Raw genomic sequence first — 17098 nt, 5'->3', positions numbered from 1 at the left:
ATATCCAGTAGCTGCTCAATAACAGCCAGTCCACAGGGAGTGAAGACACCAGAGACTCCAAGGCTCTCCCAGTGGAGAAAGAACTTCTTGTATAGAGCCATTCTGGCCCATTTCACGGTGGTTGAGAACGGACCTAAACCTAGTGTCTGGAACCAACATGAAGAAGAAATGTTATGGTTGCCAGCCCTGTCCAGGTCTCACAAAGAGGCAAAATAGTAAAAAGTCCCAGATCATTTCTGTAGAAATCCAGTTTAGAGCTGCCCCATCATCTTTGCTTCCAGGGGCACTATGAGAGCAATTCACTAGACCAGAGGCTTTTGGTAGAAGGCGAGGTGGGGGAAATGTAGGGACGATAGAGAGAGAAGGACAAGCACGTGCTAAGATGACTAGTCATCTGGTCTTAGGCTGGGCAGTCCAGTTTTCAGCTCATTTGTCTCCTGTGCACATACAGTACCAGAGGCCTTTATGTCCAGTATTTTTAGGCACCCAACTTCACTCCCCTTCAAATGTGCTCCAAATTCCATGACTCAGAAGCAGCACTCATGTTTAGAAGGACCTGGGAAGGAACACTGGCTCTGAAGCAAATCAGGGGTGGGGTCAGGAATCACCCCAGAGAAAGACCCTTAGGTTTGGTCATATTCCTCAGACTTCCACAAAATGATGCTTATGGTGTCATTATATTTGATTGCTCCCCTCTCAGAGTCGCAGAGGACCTTCAGGTGAAATTCTAAGACTGGGGTTTTATCTTTGAAGCCCACTGAAGCCCAGGGAAGTGATCTGTTATAGCCAGCAAATACTGCTGGCTCCAAATGGAGGAAATGCCCTGAGTGGAGAAATAACTTAAGAAAATGGGTTTAAAACACAAAAAACAAGACCCATCTAAAGGAGAGCTGCCCCTTCCAATCAATTAGTGGTATGGGGCACTATGGGGACAGTATCACCCACAGGGCTGTACAAACACAAGTTAACACACAGAGAGAGTGTTTCCCTTCTTAAAATACTTTCAGGACTCAGTTTTTCTGATCAGATACTAAACTGGTTCTGCCCCTACCTCCCATCTCTCTAACCACTCTTCAATTTTGCCCACTGGCTCCTCTTATCCATCTCTCACCTCCCCAATGGAGGTATCCTGCAAGGCTCTGTTCTGGATCCCTTGATCTTCTCATTCTACACCCACTCTTTCGGGGAGCTCATCCACTCACATGGCTTCAGCTACCACTCTAGGTGAACAGCTCCCCAAACTCTCTCTCCAGCCCCAACCACTCATGCCACCTGAAATCCCACCTCTCTTCTTAACCCCAAAACACCCTCCCATGGGCATCACACTGGCACCTTTAATTGAACAAGTCTAAAAACCATTCTACTCATCTTCCCTCCTAAATCTACTCTTTTGTTGAAACTTCCTTTCCCAGAAGTCCACAACCTCAGCATCAATCTTTCCTCCTTGCCTTCCTTCAGTTCTCAAGTTCAGGCAGGGAATATGTCTGTAATCTATATTGTACTCTCCCAAGTGCTTAGTTCAGGGCTCTGAACACCAAAAGAGCTCAATAAATACAACTGACTGACCATCCGCTACTCCCCAGCACATTCTCTATATTACTATAAATGACTTATTTATTCATATCAATGTCTGTCTTCCCCTCTAGGCTATCAGCTCATTATGGTCAGGGAACACGTCTGTTAATTCCATTGAACTGTATTCTCCTTAAAGCTTAGTGCAGTGCTCTGCACATAGAAAGTACTTAATAAATACCGTTAATTGATCAATTCATTCTTCCCAAGCTAACCTTCTAATTTTACATTGCCGTCAACTTTCCTACCTCCCTCCCCTTGCTCATGCTGTTCTCCCACATTGGAATTTGCTCTTTCCCCAAATCTGACAGACCTCAGCCCTCCTCACATTCAAAACCTACCCAAAAATCTCACCTCTTCAACAAGCCTTCCCCCATTAATTCCCAGCATCCCAATTTGCCTATCCCTAGCCTTTCTGTAGTTATTTATACCCATTCCCAGCACTTGCGCATACACATATCATTCAACTCAACCCTCAACTATTTATTTTGAATACTGTTTGTAAATATTTGTAGTATAATAATAGTGTTATTTGCTAAGTGCTTACTATGTGCAGAGCACTGGGGTAGAGACAACCTGACCAGATCTGGACACAGTCCCTGGAACATTGAGCTCACAGTCTAAAAGGGAGGGAGAATGGGTATCCCCATTTTACAAATGAGGTAATAGACACAAAGAAGCAGGGTGGTATAGTGGAAAGAGCACAGGACTGGGAGTTAGAGGACCTGGGTTCTAATCCCAGCTCTGCCACTTATCTGCTCTACGACCACGGGCAAGTCACTTATCTTCCCTGTGCCTCAGTTACCTCATCTGTAAAATGGGGATTAAAAATGTTAGTCCCATTTGGGACAGACTGTGTCTGAACTATCTTTTTTCTACCAACTTTGTTATATTGTACTTTACAAATACCGTAAAAAGCAAAGCAAAGTGACTTGCCCAAGAGGAAACCACTAGAACCAAGATTTTCTGACTCCCAAGCCCTTGCTCTACCTGCTAGGTCACCTGGCACACTTCATCATTATCATTAGTACCTATCAAGTTTTATTTAGTCAATCTATCAATCACTGAGCACTTACTGTTTGCAGAGTACTGTATTAAGTGCTTGTGAGAGTACAATATAACAGAGCTGGTAGACATGTTCCCTGCCCACAGGGAGCTTACAGTCTACCTATGTGTAGATGATGTTGATGGCATTTTTTAGGCATTTTCTATGGGCACTAAGCACTGAAGTTATATGAGATAACCAGATCAGACAGAGTCCCTGTCCCAAATGGGGCTCACAGTTCAAGAGGGAGAGAGGACAGGCATTTTAACCCCATTTCATGGATGAGGATTCTGAGGCACAGGAAAGTTAAATGACTTGCCTAAGGTCACACCGCAGCCAAGTGGTGGAGCAGGGATTAGAACCTTCATCTCCTGATTCCCAGTCTATGCTCTTTTGAAGAGGCCACATTGGCTCACTACACTATACTAGGCCTCTGTTAGCATACAGTAAAATAGAAGACAGAGACACAGTCCCTGGCCTCTAGGAGCTTTGGAAAGAGCCCGGGCTTTGGAGTCACAGGTCATGGGTTCAAATTCCGGCTCCGCCAATTGTTAGTGGTGTGACCTTGGGCAAGTCACTTAACTTCTCTGTGCCTCAGTTCCCTCATCTGTAAAATGTAGATTAAGACTGTGAGCCCCACGTGGGACAAACTGATCACCTTGTATCCCCCAGCGCTTAGAACAGTGCTTTGCACATAGTAAGTGCTTAACAAATACCATCATTATTATTATTATTAATTAGGGAAGCTGGCAGACATTCCTAGTAGGCAGGGAATGTGTCTACCAACTCTGTTTCACTGTAGTCTTCCAAGTGCTTGAGAAGTAACATGGCCTAGTGGATAGAGCACGGGACTGGGAGTCAGAAGGACTTAGGTTCTAATTCCAGCTCCGCCACTTATCTGCTGGGGGACCCTGGTCAAGTCACTTAACTTCTCTGGGCCTCAGTTACCTCATCTGTAAAATGGAGATTAGACCGCGAGCATCATGTGGGACGGAAGTCCAATCTGATTATCTTGTATCTACCCCAATGCTTAGTAAGTGCCTGGCACATAGTAAGCATTTCACAAATGCCACTAAAAAAGGGATTAGTACAGTGGTCTGCACACAGTAAGCATTCAATATATACAACTGACACAGATAGCGTCTACTTGTATATGTGAATTTATGTGATTTACACTGCATTTTTTATGCTCGCTGCCTCATTCTGATTAATTCAGCCTGAGGAAAAAGGAACCGAAAAAAGACTAACCCAGACAGGAATTCACTCAAACCTACGGGGTTGACCCTGGGACCCGAGACACCAGTCTGGCTGGGGAGAGCGTTTGGAATGCAGCCTAACCAATTCGAGCAGCTTGTGCCTTACTTGGTTTTATAACTGCACTACGGGCAGAGTTGCTGTGAAGGATAGGCTTTTAGACATAGAGTTTTGTGGGTAGCCACAAACGTGTCTCACCCTGTTCCAGATCCCCTGAGCACAGAAATCCGTTGTGCTTCAGGTAAAGTCAGGGAAGAGTCACAGTCAAGTCTCAGCTTGGGGAACTCAGACTTGAAGTCTTTCCAGACAGCAATGGTACCAGCCAGAATAATGCTGTTTTCCCGTGTTTCTTTTTTCCTTTTTCAGGTAACCTTTCCAGTTAATCTTATCAATCAATTGAAACTACTGAGCACTTACTGTGTGAAGAGCACTGTACTAAGAGCTTGGGAGAGTACAATGTAACAAAGTTGGTAGACACATTCCCTGCCCACAATGAGCAGCACTGTACTAAGCACTGGGGTAGATACATGATTATCAGGTCACACACAGTCCCCATCCCACATGGGGTTCACAGTCTGAGGAGGAAGGGAGAACAAGTATTTTACTGCATGCTGGGGGCAGGGGCAGTGAAAGCCCTCGGGGAAAAGAAAGATGTGCCAGATATGAGGCAAAAATGAACAATGAGTCAAAAAGATCATTGCCTCTGGAAGAGGAGAAAGAACGCAAAGCAAAAGAAGACCTGGGTTCTAATAATAACTATGGTATTTGTTAATTGCTTACAATGTGTCAGGTTCTAAGTGCTGGGGTAGATACAAGCTAATCAAGTCCCACACAGGGCTCACAGTCTAAGAAGACAGAGAACAGGTATTGGATCACCATTTTACAGATGAGGAAACTGAGACCCAGAGAAGTGACTTGCCCAACTTTACCCAGCATACATGTGGCAGAGCTGATACTAGACCGCAGGACTTCTGATTCCCAGGCTCATGCTCTATCCAATAGGCGACACTGCTTCAGGTGCCTAATCAGGTTTTAGCAACTGACCAGAGCTGGGAAAGTGGCCAGTGAGAGAACGATGAGATCTTGCTGCTAGGGCAAAAAGAGTCCAATACAGGGTGTGGAGGGAGACAAAAGATGGAGACAGCTGGGGGAGAAGCTTGAAGCTAAGGCTCTTTGTGAAAAGACACTGTGGGCCATTGGCTCTCTCTCCCAAGCCTCAGAAAGCAAGACAAGAAAATCCTGCAAAGGAAAGACGGCAATAATGGTTCAAGTGGCAGGGTCAGCCACAGATAACTGGTTTGTCCTTCTGACACATAATAATAAAGACAATAATAGCAATAATAATACCTGTGAAGCACTTACTGCATGCCAAGCACTGTACTAAACGCTAGAGTAGATATGAGTTACCAGGTCAGACACAGCCCCTGCCACGCTGGGCTCATATTCTAAGTAGGAGTCCCTTTGGACTGCAAGCTCATTGTGGGAGGGGAACATGTCTACCAACTCAGTTATACTGTACTCTCCCGAACTCCTAGGACAGGTCCTTGGCATATGGTAAGTGCTCAATATATACCATTGATTGATTGACAGAGAACAGGTACTGAATTCCCATTTTACAGATGCAGAAACTGAGGCAAAGAGAAGTTAAGTGGCTTGCCCCAGGTCACACAGCAAGCAAGTGGCAGACCCAGGATGAGAACCCAGATCCTCTGATTCCCAGGCCCAAGTTCTTTCCTCTGCATCATGCTGCTTCTGAAACAACAGTGCTATCCAGAAGAAAGCCAATTACCTGAACTAACTGCCAGGTGAAACACAAAGGTAATGGAGCATTCGGATAACTGGCCCCACTTGGGTTTCCCTATCACAGGAAAATGCCTAGTTCAGTCGAGGGGATTGAAGCGTGTCTCGGTGCCTCCGTCAAGGTAACTTGACCGAGTTAGTTATCCACTGTTCAATCAACGATATTTGCTGAAGACTTGCTATACGCTGAGCACTGTATTGAGTGTTTGAGAAAGAACAATACAGTAGGGTTGACAGACACATTACCTGCTCATGGGGAGCCTACAGTCCAGAGGGGAAGACAGGCATTAAAATAATTACCAACAGAGCAAGAGCAGAGTTTAAGGATGTGTTCATAACTGCAGAGAGAGTGGCGGCAGGGTGTCTACTTTCAAGTGCTAAAGGGGCCCAGATTCAGATGCACAGGTGACACAGAAGGGAGGGTGAATAGGGGAAATTAGAGCTCAGACCACTGTCCATTCTCTTTACCAAATAGGCTGCCCCAAGTTAGGAATGATACCCCCTCTACTCTGGAATCAATTATAATTGGAAGCTTGATTCTTCATTTCTGTACCACTTATGCTTTTCTATCTAAAAGGATCTTTGATCAAAACTACAATACTACAACCCAGTCCACATACTTCACTCCTCTAATGCCAAGCTTCTCACTGTACCTCGATCTCATCTATTTCATCATCGACCTCTCTCCCACATCCTGCTTCTGGCCTGGAATGCCCTCCCTCCTCTTATCTGACAGACAATTAATTACTCTCGCCCCCTTTCAAAGCCTTATTGAAGGAATATCTCCTCCAAGAAGCCTTCCCTGACTAAACCCTCTTTTCCCACTCCCTTTTGCATCACCCTGACTTGCTCCCTTAATTCATCCCCCCAATTCCAGGCCCATAACACTTTATGTACATATCTGTAATTTATTTATATTAATGTCTGTCTCCCCCCCTACATTATGAGCTCGTTGTGGGCAGGGAATGTGTCAGTTTGTTATAGTGAAAACTCCCAAATGCTTAGTACAGTGTTCTGCACACCGTAAGCACTCAATAAATATGACTGACAATCAGTAGTATTTATTGAGAGCTTACTATGTGCAGAGAATCATTCTAAGTGCTTGGAAGAGTACAATACAGCAGAATTAGCAGACATGTTCCCTGCCCATGAGCTTATAGTAGTGAAAGTAAATGACATTAGAGGCAACTTGGCCTAGTGGAAAGAGCCTGGGCTTAGGAGTCAGAGGACCTGGGTTCTAATCCCAGCTGTACCACTTGTCTGCTGTGTGGCCTTAGGAAAGTCACTTCACATCTCTGTGCCTCAATTTCCTTACCTGTAAAATGGGGATTTAATCCAACTCCCTCCCACTTAGCCATGTGGGACAGGGACTCTGCTCAACCTGATTATCACATACCTATTATTATCGTTATTCCTCTAGGCTGTAAGCTTGTTGTGGGCAGGGAACGTGTCCACCAACTCTGTTAGAGCACTTAGTACAGTGCTTTGCACACAGAAAGCACTCGATACACCTCTCAGGGTCACACCTGGAGAGTTTCCAATACTCTATCAGTCTCAACTATGGGAGGGAGAGTCAAGCAGAGCCATATCCATTCCATACCTAGCTTGGGCAGTGGCTAGTGAGTGGAAGGCAATCTGCTACAAGTCAAAACTCACCTGTGCTGGGCAGCAGTGGAATGGGAGAGAGTCGAGGGTGGAGACTCAGGTTTACTGTGCAGGAGGAGGCAATGGTAAACTGCTTCTGTATTTTTACCAAGAAAACTCTATGGATACACTACCAGAAATGACTGCAGATGGAGAAGGGGCTTTCTGGGAGAGATGTGTCCATGGCATCGCTATGTGTCAGAGACGACTCAACAGCATAAGACAACAACAACGGACCCAATAAATATCATCGATGACTAATCTAGCGCTTAGAACAGTGTTTTGCAAATAGTAAGCGCTTGATAAATGCCATCTTTATTATTAATGATATTATTGATAATTATTATTATTATTGATAAGCTAATTCACCCAAAACTTCATCTCCAATCTATTCTCAGGCAGACTGAATACCGCACTGGGGGTCCAAATCACTGAGTACATTGGACTCTCTAGTCATTCACTCTCCCAATCACTCCCTCAGGGCTCAACATGTTAAATGCTTCCTCAGTGTTCCTGATAACTGAGAAAGTGGCACCCACTTAGTCCCCCCGGCAGCTTGTCCTTTGATAAGGCTTCTACCAGAAGAGCAGCATTGACATATTCTGTCCTCCACCCATGGCAGACAAGGCAGCCCCTGTGCGTGGACACGAAGCACGGCTCCAGGCTGTCCTTGGGATGAGCTGAAGCCTCGTGTTGTTTCCATGGAACAGGCTGACGGGAGGCACCCAAGGTTTGAGTGAGTTGCCTACTGGAGGGCAGGCCCCTGACTCGTGATCTCTAGGTTCAAAGCCTCCCCACCAAAGTAGGCTTCCGACAGATGTGCCTGCTGATTGTTATACTGTACTCTCCCAAGTGCTTAGTACAGTGCTTTGCAAACAGTAAGAGCTCAATAAATACAAATGAAAGAATAATAATAATTGTCGTATTTCTTAAGGGCTTACTAAGTACCAAACACCACCAACACAAGATAATCGGGTCAGACACAGTTCCTGTCCCACATGGGGCTCCCGCTCTAAAGGGGATAGGAAGACAGGCATTTCACCCCCAATTTGCAGATGTGGAAAAATTGCCCAAAGCCACTCCGCAGGCAAATGGGAGAGCCAAGATAAGCGTCAGGTTCTCTGATTTCTAGGCTCGTGCTCTTTCCACTAGGCCGCAAACTGCTTCTCTGTTGCGGGGAGACTTTGGAGCAAGCCCTAACATGAACCAGTTCCTGTCTTTGAGAGTGAGGCAAACAAATGCAAGGAAGCATTCTGTACAGATAAAGACAATAACCTCAATTCACACCATCCCTCCCCTCCTACACCCCTTCCAAAACAAACAGTCAGCTTGACACTGCTCTAAATCAGGGCAGTATACAATCTATACAAAACTGTCCAAGTGTGAAATCTCCCTTTCTCTTTCTCTTCTATTTTAACAAATGGGCAAACGTGTCTACCAACTCTGTTATACTGTACTCTCTCAGGCGCTTAGTACAGAGAAGCAGCTTGGCATACTGTATAGAGTACAGGCTTGGGAGTCAGAAGGCTCTGCTCTTTGACCACTGTATAACCCTGGGTAAATCACTTCACTTCTCTGTGCCTCAGTTGCCTCTTCTTTAAAATGGGAATAGACTGTGAGCCCCATGGAGGACAAGGAATTGTGTCCAACCCGATTTACTTGTATCCATCCCAGCATTTAGTACAGTGCCGGGCAAATAGTAAGCATATAAATGCCATAATTATTACAGGGCAGTAAGGGCTTAATTGAGCCACTTTCTGAAATATGTCATCTACAGTAAGCACTCAAGAAATAAGACAATGAATCCATTACAGAGAAATGTCGTTCATATGTTCTCCCCATCTAGGCTGTAAGCTCCTTGTGGGCAGGGAACCTGTCAAACTCTGTTGTTCTCCCAAGCACTTAGTCCACAGTCAGTGCTCAATAAATCCCACTGATGTGATTTGTCATATTCTGAGAAAACAACCCAGGGAAAAACAACAAATGTCCTTTTTCTTCCCACTACAGTACCACAGTAGTTCTTATTTTTTGGCAGCATAATACTTTCTGCCTATCTCAAACAGCATTGTCTCCCTCTAATCTGGAGGTTGCTGTGACCATTAACCCAGTGTAGGAGACACTGAATTTCTGGCTTTGAGGTTTACAGCTTTAATGGCAGAGCAGCTCTTTTCAAAACCTAACCTGGGTCTGAAAGGTAAGTCACCCAAGAAACTTGCTTTGTGCCCCTTTCCTGATTGAAGCAATAGTTCAATAACAATAAAGGACTTTTTAAAAAATCAACCAAAAGCGATGCCCTCAAAGAGGATTTCTAATGAACAAAAGCCATGTACAACTGCTTTTCTATGCCTCTTTCACTGGGGTCTCTTCGAGTGACAAAATATTTGACCTGCAGCTAATGTTCACTGGCAAGAGATTTAATCTCCCCAAGAGCTTCAGCTTCTTCCATGCTAACCAGAACTACTTATAGAGTAATTAATTTCAGCATCTGTTTATGACCTTTTGAGTAAATTGTATTTTTCTGAGGGCAAAGCTGTTAACATGATGGAGAATTCATAGAGAGCAAAAAGTCTGGAATTAAATCTCTTGCTAATTAAAAATGTTTCTCTCGTGTAAACTCGGCTCCTTTGAAGCCTTCCATGTTTGTTCAGTGTGGTGTAGTTGCTTCCCCTGGTCTGGTTTTATTATTCGCAACCTTTAAACCCTTGAAAAGACCCAGGAATCTTTGGCACCCAAAAATATGCTCGCCTTCTGTGTTTTGCTTTTGAATGCCAGTTTCCGTACGGCTGACATTTTGGAATAGCTATGAGGATAATAAGGCATCATTACTTCAAAATAAATACTTTCCCCCTCTACACTGCAAAATCATTGTGGGTAGGGAATATGCCTGTTACAGAGTACTCTCCCAAGTGCTTAGTACAGGGCTCTGCAAACAGTAAGTGCTCAATAAATACAACTGATTGACTGATTTCATCTAACCACTTTCAACTTTACCTTTTATCTATATGGCACACTTTTACTTCTGACACACTTCCAAAGAAACTCTCCTTGAACCTCACAATATCTCAGAGACAAAGAGGAGAAGATACTATTATCCTGTTTGATAGAGAGAGAAGCTGAAATCCAGCCAGGTGAACACCTAAGCGCTCATGGCTCATGAAATGTGCCATCTAATCCGTTACAGATAAACTGCATTAACTGTGTTCTCCCTCCTTTAATAATGATGATATTTATAATTATGGTATTTATTAAGCACTTACTATGTGCCAACCACTGTTCTAAGCGCTGAGGTACATGCAAAGTAATCAGGTTGGACACCGTCACTGTCCCACACGGGGTTCACAGTCTTTACAACTGAGACAAAGAGAAGTTAAGCGGCTTGCTCAAGGTCACACAGACGACAAGTGGCAGAGTCAGGATTCGAACCCACATCCTCTGACTCCCAAGCCCGGGCTCTTGCCACCAGGCTATGCTGCTTCTCTGCTTTTAAGCTACTAGTGGGGAGGGAATGTGTCCACCAACTCTGTTCTTTCAAGTGCATAGTACATCACATAGTCTCCTTCTAATCTGGAAGTTGCTGAGACCATTAACTCTGTGTAGGAGACACTGAATCTCTAGACTGTAAAGCTCACTGTGGGCAGGGAATGCATCTATTATACTAAACTGTCTCCCAAGATATTAAGGTATAGTGTATTGCACACAGCAGCACAGCTTAGTGGCAAGAGCCTGGGTTTGGGAACCAGAATTCATGGGTTCTAAACCCACTCCGCCACTTGTCAGCTGTGTGATGTTGAGCAAGTCTCTTAATTTCTCAGTGCCTCAGTGACCTCATCTGTAAAATGGGAATTAAGACTGTGAGCCCTATGTGGGACAACCTGATTACCTTGTATCTACCCCAGTGCTTAGCACATAGTAAGCGCTTAAATACCATCATCATCATCATTATCACAATAAGCACTCAATAAATACAACTGGCTGACAATCTCTGGCTTTGGGTTTACATCTTTATTGTCAGAGCATCTCCTTTCAAAACCTATCTGGGTCTGAAAAGTCAACCAAGAAACTTCATAGTATGTCAGCAAGTGATGCCAGAATTGGAACCCAAGTCTCCTCAGATCAAGCCAAACTTTCCACCCCTTCACTAAAGGCCCAGGGAGCATTGGGGCCTCCCTTTCCCACCTCTACTACTGGTCACATAACTCAGGGGAGTAAGGCAGTTCTCAGAGGACCACTCTCATGTTTTGGGCATTTCAAATGATTGGCCATTCTCAAGCACACTCAGATGTGCAGCTGGACTGGTCCCAGTGGACTTAAATATGGTGGCCACCAGTTGTCTGCTGTGTGAACTTGGGCAAGTTACAACTTCTCTGGGTCTCAGTTACCTCATCTGTTCAATGGTAATTAAGACTGAGCCCTAGGTGGGTCAGGGACTGTGTCCAACTCATTCATTCATTCATTCAATTGTATTTATTGAGTGCTTACTATGTGCAGAGCACTGTACTAAGCACTTAGGAATTACAAGTTAGCAACATATAGAGACGGTCCCTACCCAACAACGAGCTCACAGTCTAGATGCAATTACTTTGCATCTAACCCGATGCTTACTACAGAACCTGACACATAGTAGGCACTTTAATACCACACTTATTATTGTTATTTTCTGGGATACCCCAGAATGCCACCAAGGGCAAGGAATGTGTCTGTTTATTTTGATATTGTACTCTCCCAAGCACTTAGCACAGGGCTCTGTACACTGTAAGTGCTCAATAAATACAACTGAATGAACCTGTGAGCTTGGGCTTACCATGTGGGAACAACTGCACCTGGACTTGCTTTCAGAGTCTATTACCCCAAATATATCCTCCTTCTTCATTCTCCAGGAAAGGGCTGAGAGTCCAAGGCTAAAACCTTGGTGAGGGGGGAGGAGGCATTCCCTTCTACCTAAAAGAAGAGATAGATCTAAACTGGCCTAATTTCCCAAATAATCCTTATGTCGCCTGGGTGAGTTCTGTGACCTCTGTCCTGCAGTACATTCGGGTCATAAGACTGGCAAGAGACACTTCTGCTCCTTTTTCAAGCCATAAACAGACTCCTCCAGACTTCAGGCTGTTTGGGTTTGAATGAGAATGTGTTTCTGTGAGAAGGGGGCACACATATTGAACCCCATATGGCCAAATACTTTCACCCTGTGTGGGAGTGTATCAGATTTGGCAAATAATTTCATGTTCACAGTAAATGCAAATTACTACTCTGTGCTTTCTTGCTTCATCTACAACTACACTCTCCCAAAGCCACTCCAGATACCAGCTGTTTCATGTAGCAATTAAATTACTACAAAATAAACTCCAAGAGAGGATGGGGCCAATGTTTTTCCCAAGGCCTATTTGCATGAAGGGGGAGTGGAGGATGAAAATGATCTTTTTGTTTCTTCATTACATACGTAAGTTGAAGTCATGGGCAAACCATGAGTTACTAACTTGGGTGTTTGGGCCAACAGGATTCCTTGAATGAGGGTCACAGACCTTCTAGATGTCACCTAGAAAGAGTTGAACCTTATGATCCTGATGCTTCAGAATGGCTTACTTGGCCTAGACAGCAGCAGAGGGCCAGCTCTGGGAGGGGACTACAGCCCAGAGATTCCCACAGCCCTAGCGGCCGCTCTGACCTTTCTTGGCTAGCCAAGAGCCCCTTCCTTCCCTTCCATATTCATTCAGTCATATGTATTGAGTGCTTACTGTGTGCAGAGCACTGTACTAAGCACTTCGGAGAGTACAACATAACAACAGAACCCAGCTCTAGGTCCACCTGCTTCAGAAAACTTCCTCTGATGATCCCCACCCATTCTCCAAACCATGCGCCTAATTAGACTGTGAGCCTTATGTGATACAGGAACTGGGTGTAATCGATTGTTACTATGTGCCAGGCACTGTACTAAGTGCCAGAGTAGATACAAACTAATCATGTTGGACAAAGTCCATGTCCCACATGGGGCTCGCAGTTTTAATCCCCATTTTACAGATGAGAGAACTGAGGCCCAGAGAAGTTAAGTGACTTGCCCACAGTCACACAGCAGACAAGTGGTAGATCTGGGATTAAAATCCAGGTCCTTCTGACTCACAGACCCGTGTTCTATCCACTAAGCCATACTGCTTCCCTTAGTAACAGTGCTTCTTGATGAGAAGCAGTGTAGCTCAGTGGAAAGAGCACAGGCCTTGGAGTCAGAGGTCATGGGTTCAAATCCCAGCACAGCCAATTGTCAGCTGTGTGACCTTGGACAAGTCACTTAACTTCTCTGGGCCTCAGTTCCCTCATCTGTAAAATGGGGATGAAGACTGTGAGCCCCCCAAGGGACAACCTGATCACCTTGTAACCTCCCCAGTGCTTAGAGCAGTGCTTTGCACATAGTAAGTGCTTAATAAATGCCATCATCATTATTAGTAGTAGTACTAGTGGTGCAGTGTTTGGCACAGAAAAAGCATTTAACCAAGACCACAATTATTACTTGTCACCCACTCCCCTTTTTCAACTCAATATTACTTCTACATGGATATTTAGGGGCAGACTACCTGCCCATCCATTGTGTCTCTCATATTAAAGTTTCCATGAAGGCAGAGCCTGGAGCTAAGCTCTCACCCAGACACCTGGCACCTAGTACAGTGCCACCCACTCAACACCACCCCTATCACAGGTAACCAGCTGACTGACTGATTAGGGCCTGCAGGCAGCTGAGTCTCTTAAGGTAATAAAACACAATTGCCACCTGTTCACACTTTAGCCCCTAGATCCACAGATTTTTGACTGGGCATGCTATCATCTGATAGAGTGTGATAATCACTGAAAACCCCATTAGCTCTCACATTCTCTGCCTGCCTCCACATGGCCATGGACTTGGTGATCTTGGCCCTGGGCCCAGCCTGGCAATCTCTCACATAACTAAACCTACCCACTGACCTGACATAGCTTCATCCTCATCTTCTGAATGCCTTCAAACTGGAAGACGGCTGAGGTGAAAGGATTTGGCTGCTGGAAAAAGACTCTACTGCTCAGCAGAGTTTTTATGAGAAGCCCATGCCAGATAGATCCACATTACACCTGTCACCACGAGTCACAAAACCCTTTAACTGCAAACAGAACCTTTTGCTTCCCCCAAGATGGTGGACTGAATGTTGCTTGGCCAGTTGGATGGAGAATTTGGTTAACTCCAGAGGAGCTCATAAATAAGCATCAGAGAGACCTCCTGAACAAACTCTCTTTGAAACCTCACATTAGATTAGGTTGAAGGGATGAGGGCATCTTCTGTTTGTCAAGGTCACGAGACCCTCGTGATCTGCAGGAGCCCTGAACCCTCAAGTGGGCACCAGAGATGACAGCACAGTACATAGCAGAGAAACTGAGGCTGTAAAAGCAGCCCTACAGGATGTCAGGCTACAAAAGGTCCAGAAAATATAGGTTGAGAGGGCTGGGTTTTATAACCCAAATTATTCACTAGGAGATTAACTAGATAGTTAACTGCACTCTGCAGACCAGGGCTAATGTTTCCAAGAAAGAGATGGCCACTGCAGATCCACTTGAAAGATTCCACTACTATTTGGGCCTACAGTAAAATTAGCTTAATTTCCAAGTTGTCCTGAAACCAGATTGGGACTGGAGTGGGGGGAGAAACAAAGCTACCCTGCTGTTGCATCATCACTGAACATGGAAAGCTGAGATGCAACCAAAGAAAACAGGAGAAAAGCCATGGCTTTATTGAAAGCAGATACAGCACTGTGTTCTCTTTTCTGCTTTCTGGTTCTACAAAGGAAAGTATAATTTTGGAGAAAGTTTTGCAGTTGTCAACCACAGATTGCTATAAATGTCCCCAGACTTTGTGAATCAAGCAAAAGGGAGTGGTTTTCACCAGGGTTGCCTCTTCGGAAGGGGAAAAACTAAGAAATGAGAACTAAAGAATCATTCACCCTCTACTCAGAGGAAGGTGGCTCCCGGAAACACAGGCTTTTTTCGGGGGTGGAAAGGGGAAAGGAGGGTGTGGGAGGGCAGGGAAGGGTGTGGGGTAAAGGAGGGTGTGGGAGGGTAGGGAAGGGTGTGGGGCACGGGGGAGAATTAGTTCTGATTTTATCAGGTGACTGATATACTGCTTTTAAACAACCTCTACTTTCCAGAAAGTATTAGCCTATACGGAAAAAAATATGTTTTTTCCACTCCAAGTCCCAATTGGAACATATCACTCAAAAGGGCAATGGAGGCACATGACCAATGCAAGTAGGCACAGAATTATTGGGGGCTTTTTATGGTATTTGTTAAGGACTTACTATGTTCCAGGCACTGTATTAAGCACTGGGGTAGATACAAGATAATCAGGTTTGACACCATCCCTGTCCCATGTGGGGCTCACAGTCTTAATTCCCATTTTACAGATGAGGTAACCAAGGCCCAGAGAAGTGAAGTGACTCACATGGCAGACAAGTGGCGGAGCTGCAATTAGAACCCAGGTCCTTCAGACTCCCAGGCCTGTGCTTTTCCCATTAGGTCTGCTGCTTCCCTAATTATTGTTTTTGATGATGATGAGCCAATAAAATTCAGTACAGGAACTCCATATGCAGATTTAAAGGTGTATGTGCTTTCCATACCCTTCCTTTCCAAACTCCTAGAACGAGTTATCTACACTCTCTGCCTCGAATTCCTCAATGCCACCTCTCTCCTTGACCCCCTCCAATCTGGCTTCCGCCCCCTACACTTCACCAAAAATGCCCTCAAAGGTGAATGAGAGAGCGGAGATTGCTTGTAGAGCAAGAAAAATAGTGTTTCAAGAACAAAGCATTGCAGGATACCCACAGTTAAGGAATGATAAATAGAAAAGAAGCCTGTGAAAGGAATGGAGAAGAAGCCAGAAGGATCCAATCCATCACCAAAATGTGCCAGTCTCACCTCCACATCACCAAGATCCGCCCTTTCCTCATCATCCAAACCGCTACCTTGCTGGTTCAATCTCTCATCCTATCCCGACTGGATTACTGCATCAGCTTCCTCTCTGATCTCCCATCCTCCTGTCTCTCCCCACTTCAGTCTATACTTCACTCTGCTTCCTGGATTATCTTTGTACAGAAACACTCTGGGCCTGTTATTCCCCTCCTCAAAAATCTCCAGTGGCTGCCTGTCAACCTACACATCAAGCAAAAGCTCCTCACTCTCGGCTTCAAGGCTCTCCATCACCCCGCATCCTCCTATCTCACCTCTTTTCTCTCCTTCTACAGCCCAGCCCGCACCCTCCACTCCTCTGCTGCTAACCTCTTCACTGTGCTTCATTCTCGCCTGTCCTGCCGTCGACCCCGGGCCCACATCCTTCCCCTGGCCTGGAATGCCCTCCCTCCGCACATCCGCCAAGCTAGCTCTCTTCCTCCCTTCAAAGCCTTACTGAGAGCTCACCTCCTCCAGGAGGCCTTCCCAGACTGAGCCTCCTTTTTCCTTCTCCTCATCCCCATCCCCCCATCCCCTACCTCCTTCCCCTCCCCACAGCACTTGTATATATTTGTACAGATTTATTACTCTATTTTACTTGTACATATTTACTATTCTATTTATTTTGTTAACGATGTGCATATAGCTTTAATTCTATTTGTTCTGATGATTTTGACACTTGTCTGCATGTTTAGTTTTGTTGGTTGTCTCCCCGTTCTAGACTGTGAGCCCATTGTTGGGCAGGGACCATCTCTATATGATGCCAACTTGTACTTCCCAAGCACTTAGTACAGTGCTCTGCATACAGTAAGTGCTCAATAAATATGATTG

The 17098-nt window shown here is 45.0% G+C and overlaps 1 protein-coding gene and 1 non-coding gene across 10 annotated transcripts in view; one reads left to right on the top strand and one right to left on the bottom strand.

Moving 5' to 3' along the window:
• Positions 1-17098, bottom strand: part of VAV2 (vav guanine nucleotide exchange factor 2) — a 375195-nt gene that overhangs the window by 340450 nt on the left and 17647 nt on the right. The gene's annotated exons all lie outside the window — the stretch shown is intronic.
• LOC119927869 lies at positions 7180-7317 on the top strand. The gene has a single exon (XR_005450835.1). It is a non-coding gene; the product is annotated as a small nucleolar RNA SNORA7 (small nucleolar RNA).

This window comes from Tachyglossus aculeatus, chromosome 4 (assembly GCF_015852505.1).
Source record: "Tachyglossus aculeatus isolate mTacAcu1 chromosome 4, mTacAcu1.pri, whole genome shotgun sequence".
Classification (NCBI taxonomy): domain Eukaryota; kingdom Metazoa; phylum Chordata; class Mammalia; order Monotremata; family Tachyglossidae; genus Tachyglossus; species Tachyglossus aculeatus.
This window is presented reverse-complemented; position numbering and strand designations above follow the sequence as displayed.